This window comes from Oncorhynchus mykiss, chromosome 11, assembly GCF_013265735.2.
Source record: "Oncorhynchus mykiss isolate Arlee chromosome 11, USDA_OmykA_1.1, whole genome shotgun sequence".
Classification (NCBI taxonomy): Eukaryota; Metazoa; Chordata; class Actinopteri; order Salmoniformes; family Salmonidae; genus Oncorhynchus; species Oncorhynchus mykiss.
Genome location: NC_048575.1, coordinates 33983763 through 33999424, shown reverse-complemented (window position 1 = coordinate 33999424; position 15662 = coordinate 33983763). Strand labels below are relative to the sequence as shown.

At 41.7% G+C, this 15662-nt stretch overlaps 1 protein-coding gene across 4 annotated transcripts in view; it reads right to left on the bottom strand.

Annotated features, from left to right (window-relative positions):
* Positions 1-15662, bottom strand: part of LOC110535601 (disks large-associated protein 1) — a 246163-nt gene that overhangs the window by 155454 nt on the left and 75047 nt on the right. For 3 of the 4 annotated variants that reach the window (XM_036935331.1, XM_036935328.1, XM_036935330.1), the window contains exon 2: positions 5225-5310. The gene's annotated coding sequence lies outside the window, so the exon portion shown is untranslated. Of the gene's footprint in view, positions 1-5224; positions 6102-15662 lie in introns of those variants that run through there. The other variant, XM_036935329.1, reaches the window with a different exon arrangement.

Below are 15662 nucleotides of genomic sequence, written 5' to 3'. Positions count from 1 at the left end.
ACCTCAAAACCTAAACTCTATTACAGCAAGCACCTTTACACAGAACATGATAATTTGAAGACCGAAAAAACACTGGAGGAAGGGGGGAAAATGTAGTTAATCAATGTTAGCAAATTAGGTAATTATTTAAGTTTAATGAACAGAGATGCTTTAAGCCAAAAGGCCTTTTTACTAGGTGTCTCCTGGTGTTTTAGTAATAAAAAACCTTACTACGACCTCATTAATAATTTAATCAGAAAAAAACGATTAATTCAAACCCGTTGCATTATGTATAGAGTTTCTAATGGTTTGAGTATTATAATAAATGTTCATTATCATACAGTCCCTTAAATTGTCAAATACGGATGTTTTTCTTGCATATTTCAGTTTAACAGTGAGTGCTCAAATAGTGGCTTTTATACTATACTGAACGTTTTGGTGCCAAATGTTTACATGACATCCAGATTTCACAATGTTCTATTGTTTTATAATGACCTGCACATTAAATTATGTGTGCATTTGGGATAACAATTTGAAGCGTACTCATATGTTGCATTAAACTATCCACTGTATTCAAACATATGTCATTAGCATACAATTTCTCACTATTCATCCAGCATACAAATGAATACCATAGGCTATAAAACAAAATGTCCTATGAGAGTTCATCCAAAACAAATTCAGACAAATTCAGACAAAGACAAATTTAGTTCATATATTTAACTAGGCAAGTCAGTTAAGAACAAATTCTTAATTACAATGACGGCCTACCCAAGGTAAACCCAGACGACACTGGGTCAACTGTGCGCCGCTCTATGGTAACCCCAATCACTGATGGATGTGATGCATCTGGATTTGAACCAAGTACTACAGTGACACCTCTTACACTGATATTCAGTGTCTTTTACCACTACGTCACACAGGAATCTGAATTTCAGCATACATTATATGATATACATATGGAAGCAAGACAGCTGCATGTACACCCCAAGACAATTCCTGGGCTGTGTACCAAATGGCACACTATTCCCTACATATGTAGTGCACCCTAAGGGCTCTGGTCAAAAGTAGAGCATTCGGAAAGTATCCAGACCCCTTCACCCCTTCACTAAACACAATACTCCATAATGACAAAGCGAAAACAGGTTGAGCAATCTTTGCTCATTTATTATGAATTAAAAACAGAAATACCTTGCCATGAGACTCAAAATTGAGCTCAGGTGCATCCTGTTTCCATTAATCATCTTTGAGATGTTTCTACAACTTGATTGTAGTCCATCTGTGGTAAATTCAGTTGATTGGACATGATTTGTAAAGGCGCACACCTGTAAATATAAGGTCCCACAGTTGACAGTGCATGTCAGAGCAAAAACCAAGCCATGAGGTCGAAGGAATTGTCCTTAGAGCTCCGAGACAGGGTTGTGTCGAGGCACAGATTTGGGGAAGGGTACCAAAACAATTCTGCAGCTTTGAAGGTCCCCAAGAACACAGTGGCCTCCATAATTGTTTAATGTAAGAAGTTTGGAACCACCAAGACTCTTCCTAGAGCTTGGTCAGGGAGGTGACCAAGAAGCTGATGGTCACTCTGACAGAGCTCCTGAGTTTCTCTGTGGAGATGGGAGAACATTCCAGAAGGACATCCATCTCTGCAGCACTCCATCAATCAGGCCTTTATGGTAGAGTGGCCAGACGGATGCCATTCTGCTTGGAGTTTGCCAAAGGGCACCTAAAGGACTCTCAGACCATGAGAAATGATTGATGAAAACCTGCTCCAGAACGCTCAGAACCTCGGACTGGGGCTAAGGATTACCTTCCAACACGACAATGACCATAAGCACACAGCCAAGACAACGCTGGAGTGGATTTTTTATATAATTGGGTTAGGTTCGGGTGCCGTCCTCAGATTTTCACTTTATCACATGCAGTGGGGAGAACAAGTATTTGATACACTGCCGATTTTGCAGGTTTTCCTACTTACAAAGCATGTAGAGGTCTGTAAAAAATCCAGAAAATCACATTGTATGATTTTTAAGTAATTAATTTGCATTTTATTGCATGACATAAGTATTTGATACAACTTAATATTTGGTACAGAAACCTTTTTTTGCAATTACAGAGATAATGTGTTTCCTGTAGTTCTTGACCAGGTTTGCACACACTGCAGCAAGGATTTTGGCCCACTCCTCCATACAGAGCTTCTCCAGATCCTTCAGGTTTCGGGGCTGTCGCTGGGCAATACGGACTTTCAACTCCCCCCAAAGATTTTATATTGGGTTCAGGTCTGGAGACTGGCTAGGCCACTACTCCTTAGTTGCCCTGGCTGTGTGTTTCGGGTCGTTGTCATGCTGGAAGACCCAGCCACGACCCATCTTCAATGCTCTTACTGAGGGAAGGAGGTTGTTGGCCAAGATCTTGCGATACATGGCCCCATCCATCCTCCCCTCAATACGGTGCAGTCGAGCTGTCACCTTTGCAGAAAAGTATCCCCAAAGAATGATGTTTCCACCTCCATGCTTCATGGTTGGGATGGTGTTCTTGGGGTTGTACTCGTCCTTCTTCTTACTCCAAACACGGCCAAAAAGTTTAGACAAAAAAGCTCTATTTTTGTCTCATCAGACCACATGCCCTTCTCGCATTCCTCCTCTGGATCATGCAGATGGTCATTGGCAAACTTCAGACGAGCCTGGACATGAGGGGACCTTGCGTGCTCTGCAGGATTTTAATCCATGACGGCGTAGTGTGTTACTAATGGTTGCATTCTTAAAACATACAGCTATGAAAGTTATATATTTAGAACCACCTGCTCGATAGGAATCTAGTGGCATTTGTTGTGAGCGAGTCGACCAGGAGATCAGCTTTCTAAGGCCCGCCCCTTTGACGTGGCGTGGCAAAGTGTTTATAAAATGGATTGTAACGACGCAGCCGGCCACTGGATGAAGCCTGATTTAAACATATTATCAGTAATTACCCGTAAATCTAGTGCACTGTAGTCTTAAGAGGTTTTAACGTCATTCAAAATAAGAGGCTCGGATTGAAAATATATATTTGTCTGACAGTTGAAAAATTGTCCAATACTTTGTTAGTCAAAGTGCATCCAAACAGAATTGTACCTATATCTGACATAGGAACACTAACAACCAACTACACAGTACACAACAGTAACGCTCCCCTCCCCCAGAGTCCTGTTGCTAGCCTAACATGTTATCTGGGTGTCCCAAATGGCATCCTATTCCCTTTATAGTGCACTACTTCGTCTGCACTACCCTGGTCAAAAGTAATGCACTATAAGTGGAATAGGGTGCCATTTGGAATGTTGCCAGAGGCTGTTTTAGGCCTGTTCTGGTGGCAGCTATGTTCTCTACTCTAACTCTCTGAACCCACTGAACTCTCCAGCTAGCTACCTAAAAGCTGTTTTAAGACTCACAGCCAACCCCATTGGATTACAGCATTATGATGCACACCAACTCACACACTCACAGAGTGCTTGAAGTGGACTGAAATAAATATAAATGCTCATTTTTGGGTGCCAGTACTCATCAAATTTTTAAGGCTGATTCTAAAGAATGTGCCAGGACTCAAGAGTTAGAACATTTGAGGTGACGGTACTATGTCTGTTAAAAAAAGGTGCTGAGTAGAACCATAGAGGGTTCTTTGGTTTGTCCCTATAGTGGAATCCTTTTTTGGTGCTGGGTAGAACCCTTTGCAGAGGATCTATCTAGAACCCTATATGTAGGGTCCTTCAAATAACCTTTTTATCATCTAAAGGTTCTTCATAGAACCATCTATGATGGGTTCTAGCGAGAACCCATTTATCTTTGGAGGGTTCTTCCTAGAACCCTCTATGAGCAGTTACACTAGCCTCATTAGCCTTCAAAATGTAATTTTTATGACAATGCATTGCATATAATATGGCCTTTCTTTGAGGGCATAGTTATATCCTAACATAGTGGTGTTAAGTATCTCCTGGTTTACAGGCCAAGTCATTTCTTTCTTTCGGAATCCAGATGGAGTAAGGATAGCCAACAAGTGGAATTCTTAATCAGCCACAAGCTGCATTCAGCCAGGGTAGGGAAGACGGAATACCGAGACTACCTCAATCCTCTAGACTGGAACAAGCAGTTGGTACAATACATCCAATTACTAATAGATTGGATTCATTTAGAAAACGGGATGTTATCTATCTTTGTGTAGCGTACAATTAATCAACTAATCAATGTTCCATGCAAAAAACACATATTTCACTAAAACAAGCAATTCTGAACATCTCCCTGCAATAGTGTACACATACAAAATGATGCACTTGATTAAGAATCGATCGAGGATAAATCCAGAAAAGCATACAACTTTTTTTTTTCATGAGAGCAGTTGGCAAGTTTGGCATATGTGACAGTCTACAACACATAGAATTGAGCACTTAAATGTGACTTTTTTTAATCTATTCTCAATCTCTCAGAGCATAGCGAGCGTTGGTTTGAATATGGCTTGCAGAGAGTAAACAAGTTCAGCACTTTTTTTTTATCTCCGAACAAACACTTTTCCATCTTTCTTTGGAGTTTAAACTCTTATAATCTTGGGTCCAACATCTGTTGTGCCACCAAATATCATTAAATGTTCTGAACCGTGTAGAAAAAGGTCATGGCTACTGGAGAGCTGCTGAGACAGACACAAAGAGCACATGGATGATTCAGCCCCAATCTCACTCTTTCCCCCAGTCTCTCTCCCTCTCTTTTATCCCTCTCTCCATCTCTGCCTCCCACTCCCTGTCTGACTCCGATCCTTTATTCTTCTCCCCCTCTCATTCTCTCTCCCTCCATCTCTCCCTCCATCTCTGCCTGACAGACTCCCACACTCCAGTGAGTTTCTGTCCATGCGTGTCTTGACTAATTGACTCTAACTGGGGGTTATGGCAAGGTTGTGGCCATCACATGCAGTGTTCAGTCAGAAAAGGTCAGAGTTGAATGAAAAAAATAAACCCGTGTGTTGGTGTGAATAATGATGACAGTCGGACGCAGCCTGGACAGACCAGATCATGGCTAACATACCAACGGTGTTAATAGAATCGGTGTGACCCAGTCAAAACGTGTGTGTACAGAATATGTAAGTTGTTCATAGAAAGACAGTATGCTATAAGGTATCAGTACTGCAGCCCAGCCTTCAAATGAGAATGTGCATCTTTTCTCTCGCCTGCAAAAATGTAGCCCTGGGGATTGCAACACAGTTATAAAGCAAGTATAAATGAACTCACCCACTTTATTGTCTCCTCTTCAACGTCATGACTTCACCGGTCCTTAAATCCACACCTGTTGTCCTCCATGCAACTGCAGATCTTTACTAAAAACAGAACAGGATAGAGAAAAACGATGTTGAAATTGAACCAAAAACAAAAATAATTAAATAAGCTTGTTGTAAGGCAAAGTGCTCAGTTAATAAGAGACTCTCAAACCAGAAATGATTGATTGAAGAGACATTCAATACTGTTATGTGTTCGGCTAAGAAGAGTTTGTTTCTGCGAAAATTCAAAGCTGCACTGTCTCAGTTCTCATCTCAAACGTAGTCCTTTGGGAAGCTGTGAAGAAACACCGAATCCGTCTTCCCCCCATAAACGGAGAAGATAAGAGCAAGCATTTCATTTTAAGCCTATTTCTGCTCCTTGAAATATTGTCACATGTGGGGTCCTGGGGTCTCTTTGAGGAACTGCTCTTAGTCTCAGTCTCTATCCCCTACACTACAAAAATGGTTCCTAAATGGTTCTTCCTCAGCTGTAAAGGTTCATTGTAGAACTCTTGCCCAATAAAGAACCTTTGAGTTAAGTGTAGGGTTCTTGACATGGCATCTATAGTTCTTCAGAATTCTAAAAGGTTTTGAAAATGTATGGAAACCTGTAGACGTGTCCCTTTCATAGCATACAGCAAATTGACCAGTGTTAATTGGTGTTGATTTTTCAGAGTAAAATTTCTAGTGTTGATTCAAAAGTTAAATTAACACTCAGTGGCATAGAATAACTCTAGTGTTAGTTTTAATAACCAGAGTTGAACCAACACCACGGCCGTCATTATCATATTTCCCAGCATGCTCTAGTTAAGGTTGATTTCAATATATATGTTTTTGCATTGATTAATCAATCTTATGCTTCTCAAATATAAATAACATACATTTTTGTAAACTATTCCAATCTCTTATTGCACACTTTAGTGAAATGGTGGTTCCACTTAAGATGTTTAAAGGTCCTGAATAGTCACTTTATAATGTACTTTTTCTCTATCATAGCTAACTACCAGAAAATTTGAAAAGACAGGCTGAGTGGGCGGGGAGCTTACACTGAGTGTGCAAAACATTGGGAACACATTCCTAATATTTAGTTGCACCCCCTTTTGCCTTCAGAGCAGCCTCAATTGGTCAGCGCATGGACTTTACAATGTGTTGAAAGCTTTCCAAAGAGCTGTTGGCCCATGTTGACTCCAATGCTTCCTAAAGTTGTGTCAAGTTGGCAGGATGTCCTTTGGTTGGTGGACCATTCTTGATACACACAGGAAACTGTTGAGTGTGAAAAACCCAGCAGAGTTGTAATTCTTGACACAAACCGGTACGCCTGGCACCTACTACCATACTCTGTTCAAAGGCACTTCAATCTTTTGTCTTGCCAATTGTCATGACTTTCCCTCCTGGGTGAGGATCAAAGAGAGGGGCCGGTTTGATTACTTTAATGACCGGTCATAAACTTTCTTTCTCTGGCCCTTTGCAGTTTGGAGAATGTGTTACAACAGAGAGAGACTTTGCAGTATTTTAACATCAAAAGATTGAGCATTGAAACAATATTTGAACATAAAAAATGTGGGAAATTGTTGGTGGGGATCCAAACAATAATCATGTCAAATCAGTTGTTGTTTTGTGATATCATTAAGGACGGTATAATGAAATAACATTAACTCTACAAATGTATACGTCCCAGTTTTTCATATTTTCATCTAAATGTTGTGGAACTTATATGGTTAAATATGAAACTATTTGTGAGAAGATTAAACATTATTTTAGCCTTCTAAATGAGATAATTGTTTTTCATATAGACTTTTGCCAAGTCAGTAGCCACGCCCATGTGAGCACAGACATTGTGGCAACATGATGGAACTGCCCTCCAAGGTGAGGGCATAAAAGGACTGCTAACGAAATTTACATTAGACCAAAACATGAGAACGTGAGGATTTGGTCCACACTTTACAAAATGGTTTAAAAACTACAAGACCAGTACATTGCCGGGTTGCTACTGGCATGTAAAATGGTTTAAAACTACTTGACCGTGCAGCGTGACCGAGTTGAATGTTACGAAATGGTAAGACCCTCTGAAACTCAACAGAGAAGAAGACTAGATATAGACATGCACTGGCTGAAGCCACTACTTCCGGCACCGACAGAGATGGCCGCCTCGCTTCGCGTTCCTTGGAAACTATGCAGTTTTTTGTTTTTTACGTGTTATTTCTTACATTGGTACCCCAGGTCATCTTAGGTTTCATTACATATAGTCGAGAAGAACTACTGAACATAAGAGCAGCGTCAACTCACCATCAGTACGACCAAGAATATGACTTTCGCGAAGCGGATCCTGTGTTCTGCCTTTCACCCAGGACAATGGAATGGATCCCAGCCGGCGACCCAAAAAAACGACTTTGTAAAAGGGGGAAACGAAGCGGTCTTCTGGTCAGACTCCGGAGACGGGCACATCGTGCACCACTCCCTAGCATTCTTCTCGCCAATGTCCAGTCTCTTGACAACAAGGTTGATGAAATCCGAGCAAGGGTAGCATTCCAGAGGGACATCAGAGACTGTAACGTTCTTTGCTTCACGGAAACATGGCTCACTGGAGAGACGCTATCGGAGTCGGTGCAGCCAGCTGGTTTCTCCACGCATTGTGCCGACAGAAACAAACATCTTTCTGGTAAGAAGAGGGGCAGGGGCTTATGCTTCATGGTTAACGTGACGTGGTGTGGCCACAACAACAAACAGGAACTCAAGTCCTTCTGTTCACCTGATTTAGAATTCCTCACAATCAAATGTCGACCGCATTATCTACCAAGGGAATTCTCTTCGATTATAATCACAGCAGTATATATTCCCCCCCAAGCAGACACATAGATGGCTCTGAACGAACTTTATTTGACTCTTTGCAAACTGGAATCCATATATCCGGAGGCTGCATTCATTGTAGCTGGGGATTTTAACAAGGCTAATCTGAAAACAAGACTCCCTAAATTGTATCAGCATATCGATTGCGAAACCAGGGCTGAAAAAACCTTGGATCATTGCTATTCTAACTTCCGCGACGCATATAAGGCCCTGCCCCGCTCTCCTTTCGGAAAAGCTGACCACGACTCCATTTTGTTGATCCTTGCCTACAGACAGAAACTAAAACAAGAAGCTCCCGCGCTGAGGTCTGTTCAACGCTGGTCTGACCAATCTGATTCCACACTCCAAGACTGCTTCCATCACGTGGATATGTTTCGTATTGCGTCAGACAACAACATTGACGAATACGCTGATTCGGTGAGCGAGTTCATTAGAACGTGCGTTGAAGATGTCGTTCCCATAGCAACAATTAAAACATTCCCAAACCAGAAACCGTGGATTGATGGCAGCATTTGCGTGAAACTGAAAGCGCGAACCACTGCTTTTAATCAGTGCAAGGTGACCGGAAACATGACCGAATACAAACAGTGTAACTATTCCCTCCGCAAGGCAATCAAACAAGCTAAGCGTCAGTATAGAGACAAAGTAGAATCTCAATTAAACGGCTCAGACACAAGAGGTATGTGGCAGGGTCTACAGTCAATCACGGATTACAAAAAGAAAACCAGCCCCGTCACGGACCAGGATGTCTTGCTCCCAGGCAGACTAAATAACTTTTTTGCCCGCTTTGTGGACAATACAGTGCCACTGACACGGTCCGCAACTAAAACATACAGACTCTCCTTCACTGCAGCCGACGTGAGGAAAACATTTAAACGTGTCAACCCTCGCAAGGCTGCAGGCCCAGACGGCATCCCCAGCCGCGCCCTCAGAGCATGCGCAGACCAGCTGGCCGGTGTGTTTACGGACATATTCAATCAATCCCTATCCCAGTCTGTTGTTCCCACATGCTTCAAGAGGGCCACCATTGTTCCTGTTCCCAAGAAAGCTAAGGTAACTGAGCTAAACGACTACCGCCCCGTAGCACTCACTTCCGTCATCATGAAGTGCTTTGAGAGACTAGTCAAGGACCATATCACCTCCACCCTACCTGACACCCTAGACCCACTCCAATTTGCTTACCGCCCAAATAGGTCCACAGACAATGCAATCTCAACCACACTGCACACTGCCCTAACCCATCTGGACAAGAGGAATACCTATGTGAGAATGCTGTTCATCGACTACAGCTCGGCATTTAACACCATAGTGCCCTCCAAGCTCGTCATCAAGCTCGAGACCCTGGGTCTCGACCCTGCCCTGTGCAACTGGGTACTGGACTTCCTGACGGGCCGCCCCCAGGTGGTGAGGGTAGGCAACAACATCTCCACCCCGCTGATCCTCAACACTGGGGCCCCACAAGGGTGCGTTCTGAGCCCTCCCCTGTACTCCCTGTTCACCCACGACTGCGTAGCCACGCACGCCTCCAACTCAATCATCAAGTTTGCGGACGACACAACAGTGGTAGACTTGATTACCAACAACGACGAGACGGCCTACAGGGAGGAGGTGAGGGCCCTCGGAGTGTGGTGTCAGGAAAACAACCTCACACTCAATGTCAACAAAACTAAGGAGATGATTGTGGACTTCAGGAAACAGCAGAGGGAACACCCCCCTATCCACATCGATGGAACAGTAGTGGAGAGGGTAGTAAGTTTTAAGTTCCTCGGCGTACACATCACAGACAAACTGAATTGGTCCACCCACACAGACAGCATCGTGAAGAAGGCGCAGCAGCGCCTCTTCAACCTCAGGAGGCTGAAGAAATTCGGCTTGTCACCAAAAGCACTCGGTCTGCACAACGCATCACCGGGGGCAAACTACCTGCCCTCCAGGACACCTACACCACCCGATGTCACAGGAAGGCCATAAAGATTATCAAGGACAACAACCACCCGAGCCACTGCCTGTTCACCCCGCTATCATCCAGAAGGCGAGGTCAGTACAGGTGCATCAAAGCTGGGACCGAGAGACTGAAAAACAGCTTCTATCTCAAGGCCATCAGACTGTTAAACAGCCACCCCTAACATTGAGTGGCTGCTGCCAACACACTGACTCAACTCCAGCCACTTTAATAATGGGAATTGATGGTAAATGATGTAAAATATATCACTAGCCACTTTAAACAATGCTACCTAATATAATGTTTACATATCCTACATTATTCATCTCATATGTATACGTATATACTGTACTCTATATCATCTACTGCATCTTTATGTAATACATGTATCACTAGCCACTTTAACTATGCCACTTTGTTTACGTACTCATCTCATATGTATATACTGCACTCAATACCATCTACTGTATATTGCCTATGCCGCTCTGTACCATCACTCATTCATATATCTTTATGTACATATTCTTTATCCCCTTACACTTGTGTCTATAAGGTAGTAGTTTTGGAATTGTTAGCTAGATTACTTGTTGGTTATTACTGCATTGTTGAACTAGAAGCACAAGCATTTCGCTACACTCGCATTAACATCTGCTAACCATGTGTATGTGACAAATACATTTTGATTTGATTTGCATGTAACGTGACGAGAAAAGAAGAACATTTCCCTATCAAATGCCTGATGTATCCAGTTTAACAAACACTTCTAGAACAAATAAAGCCTACTACTACAACTACTAAGGACATTGATTCAGAGGGTTTGGGTTAAATGTGGAAGACACATTTCAGTCTAAGGCATTCAGTTGTACAACTGACTAGGTAATCCCCTTTCCCTAATATAACCTCTGGTGGAAAACCAGAGACTTAGACTTTCTGTCAAAATATTCGTCACAGTCGGATCGAGGGGTTTCAGAGAGACGACAGACAAAGACATCTAAGCGTAAATATTTGTTGCATTTGTAAATCCTAATGAGTGGTTGTTAGGGTGCTATTATTCAACTGTATGTACAATAGTTAAATTCCCTTATCTCTCCTTCTCCCGCTCTTTCTTTCCCCACCCCTTTCATTGTGTATCCAGCCATCATATCGGGTTAGTCCACTAGGGACTTTTCATTGCACTATGTTAGTAATCAATTCAACCTATATTGTGTGTGTTTACGTAATTCTGTGTGATGATTTAGTTAGTTAGTAAATAAGTAATTAAGCCAGTTTGTGTATCGCTGAATCATCATTTAGACTAGGGTTCGTGCAGATTTGAAGTCAACAACGTTCAGAATGAGACTGATATGATGTAGATATAAAAAATAAATTGACTGTTATTAATGTAAGATATATTTATATCTTTAGAGTTTAAGTTGGGAAATAGTAACTCGTTAAATACCTTTTCCTGTGGTGCCCCAAGATTGCATTTTTTTTAAATGTTACCTTCCTTTAACTAGGCAAGTCATTTACAATGACGGCCTACACCGGTCAACCCTGAAAGACACTGGGCCAATTGTGCACCGCCCTATGGGACTCCCAATCATGGCCGGTTGTGATACAGCTTGGATTCGAACCAGGGTGTCTTTAGTGACGCCTCAAGCACTGAGATGCAGTGCCTTAAACCACTGCGCAACTCATGAGTTAATTGTTATGTGATTAATTGAATCACGTAAAAACTAAACATAGTTAATTGATTTGATAAAATAACAGTCATCCCATTAATGGTAGTCATGTCACGACACAATTCACCCTCTGAATGGCACACATACACAATCCATGTCTCACTTGTCTCAAGGCTTAAAAATCTTTCTTTAACCTGTCTTCTCCCCATCTACACTGATTGAAGTGGATTTAACAGGTGATATCAATAAAGGATCATAGCTTTCACCTGGTCACTCTATGTCATGGAAAGAGTTCCTAATGTTTTGTACACTCAGTGTATAGTGCACTACTTTTGACCAGAGGTGCACTTTATAAGGTGCTATTTGGGATGCAAACACTTCTATGCAAACTGGTGTTAGAAGGCGAAGGGGATGGTCAGGGGCTAACTTTACGAGACAAAGGCTTAGAATCTGCATCCCTCCACCCCAAATACACACACATTCACACATCTCCTGGGGCCAAATGAATACCTGTCAGTGAGTATGTGGGTTTCACATTACAGCGTGTGATTTCATTAAGTGTGCCCTTCAGGGGTCTGCTACGCCAGGTGGTGGTCCGACAGTGCCAGAACTAAACTGAAAGCCCTGTATCTACATTGCAAATATACCCTTCTGTTAATGTACATGATGGCTCAGTCCTGCACTCAAGAGTAAGACCCAACTGCTGTTGAACTGTCATAGTTTCCATAATTCAAAGGCTTGAGTAAATTTCGGTTGAATTCACACTGTGACAGATGCACTGTGAAACTTTTGTATAGTTTCAGCCAGTAGTTTTGAATGTTGCGCTCACGAATGAAAGTGGTCCCCAGAAATTGTGTACTGTCTGCCACGTGCGGATAGGTGCACCAAGTCCTCGCTCTATAGTGCTGGGCAATTCACCAGAATGTCAGTTGTTCAGATATTAAACAAGTAATTGACCGAGGTTGGTTCAATTACTTGAATTCCATTTAGTTCTGTTGTTTTTGTGAGCCCAAAAGCGCTGTTTCTCTAGAGAGAAATTAAATATTTCACAAGGGAAATGAAGAGGAGACCTATATGGGACACTGGGATGAAGGGAGTTGTACTTTTCATTATGGAAATATAAAACCTACAGAAACGTGGCAATTAACAACAATGATCATAATCCATTGCACCTGTTCTTTTCCGTCTCGGACAGAGATGGATACACTTTAACGCCTGCTATGTTAGGTTAGATACACACAGATCGCAGACAGCACTGCATGAGAGAGGAATGTACACAACCCAATGATGAGAGATAGAGACAGTTCATGGAAGTATGCCTTATCTACAATAAAGTCAAATTATTGTCAGACAGCTCTGCAGAATAGGCCTACTTAGGCAGTCTAGCCTAGCTGAATCGGATGACTAAAGACAGTACAGTATGGGGAGAACAGAGATAATGTTAGATGGTTATCTGGATGGCTGACTGCTACTGCCCGAGCAGAGATGAGGTGATGACTTTAAGGAATTAAAAATTATAAAGTCATCAAAATAATATACACAACTGAAATATTTTTCTTATTTCATAGTAATTTCCTATTTTACAATGTGGACCTGACAGAGACAATGGAATATTTTGTGTGTTTTGGAGCTTTGGAATTGCAATGCAAAATCTCTAATAATAGTTTTATTTTATTACACACGAATGTTTAAAAAATTACAGACTTTTTTCATAATCTTAACGAAGCCAAACCGACCTCAAAATGCACAAATGTGGGGGAAATGGCTCTGCACAGGTTCCAAAAAACAGCAACTTTCAATTTTTTAATTTTGTGGCTAATTTAGGTCTAGGTTTAGGTAAAACAGTATTTCTGCGTGTAGATTATGCATGTATGAACTACACATTGACACATCCAGCTCAAAGCAGGAGGTTTAAAAAATACGTACTAGATGCCAAAGTACCGTTCAATCTCTTTAAAACCTCTTTACTGCCTGCTACTCAGGCCCAGAAGCTAGGATATGCATATTATTAGTAGATTTGGATAGAAAAGACTCTGAAGTTTCTAAAACTGTTTGAATAATGTCTGTGAGTATAACATAACTGATTTGGCAGGCGAAACCCCGAGCACAATCCATCCAGCGACCTGGAACTCGCTCCACGTTGATTTTATCCGCTATTGAACACAGTATATTCCGTCTTAAATTTTATCGATTATTTACGTTTTAGGATACCTAAAGTTGGATTAGGAAAGTTGTTTGAAATGTTTGGACCAAGTTTACAGGTAACTTATTAGATACTTTGTAGGCATGTTGGGCGAGTTGGAACCGGTGTATTTCTGAATCAAACGCCCCAAACAAATTGACATTTTGGGGATATTATGAAGGAATTTATTGAACAAAAGGACCATTTGTGATGTTTATGGGATATTTTGGAGTGCCAACAGAAGAAGATCTTCAAAGTTAAGGCATGAATTATATCGTTATTTCAGATTTTTGTGTAGCACCTGCCTGGTTGAAATCTGATTTTCATGTGTTTTTATGCGGGGTGCTGTCCTCAGATAATCACATGGTCTGCTTTCGCCGTAGAGCCTTTTTGAAATCTGACACTGTGGCTGGATTAGCAAGAAGTTAAGCTGTGTTTTGGTGTATAACACGTGTATGTTTAATGAATTATTTTAATGAGTATTTCTGCTTTTTGAATTTGGCGCACTGCAATTTCACAGGATGTTGTCAAATTAATCCCGTTAATGGGATCCGAGCGGGAATGGGGGTGAAGGGATCCCTAAGAAGTTTTTAATACTGAAGAATTTGAATAAAGCTCAATATTTTCAAGTTCTATTAATACATTATAATGCGCACATTGTATAGTACAGTGCAATTCTTTATATGATTAAACCATGGATTTGACCTTGCTGACTTCTCATCTGCAGTTGAAATAGAGTTATAGGACTGCTGCCTTGGATTCTGAATGTCATTCTATTTTAATCACCAAAGATTTATACAAATCTGGAATTATTTTAATCACCAGAGATTTGGATATAGTGTATTTAGAATCAGATTTTTGTTTTGACATTTTCTCCATGTAGAGTTATGCAGTATTAGTCTCATTTTATCCCATGTACTGATAGGATAAGGCTTTATTGAAAATACTCCCCTTGGTGACTCACAGACAGGTAGTTTCCGATAGGCAGTGTAATGTCATTATAATCTATATCCCAAATGACACCCTATTCCCGATTTAGTACACTACTTTTCACCCGGGCCCTAAAATGACCTTAATTGATCATCATAGAAAAGGGCTGCCAGTGGAGATGCCTGTTAGGGTGGCCAGAGGCTAAATCTAAATTCACCCCCTTTCCTGTCAACAATTCTCTGCTTTTCACAGCCTTGCCAATCCTCTTAGTAAATGGACTTTGAGTACCCCAGCATAGACCTTAACATGAACACCCCCCAACGTCAATTTATCCCAAGTACAGGAACATAATAAAATGCAGTGCGAACAAATCCTGAAGTTTGAATAATGTGTGTGTGAATAATGGAGCTGAGCCCATGGCTGTACAGTGGGGAGATTAAGCATGGAGCTAGCCAGCTATCAAGGCAGGCAGGGATGCAGGCTCAGGCTTAGTTGTCCTGACTCAGTGTTGGCGTAGCCTAGCTGGGGCTCAGGGGGTTAATGCAACTGGGGGCAAGGTCTGATCCAGGTCCCATCGGTAGCCGACGCGACTTCAAAGAGTCTAAATGGCCATCTCCTCTCGGCTCAGACACACTGGGCAGCCCAGAAGTCCAAGCTCACAGGTCAAACTTAGTTTAATCTTTTATGGATCGTGCTTGCATTGATTGTGAATAGTTTCATGAATACAGCAAAGGGCCTTGATTCCATATCACATCGAAACATATGGTCATTTTTTCAAAGGCTGAGATTTTCCGACTTTTATGTAAAGCCTTTTCTCTCAATTCTCTTTCTCTCCTTCTCTCCCCTATCC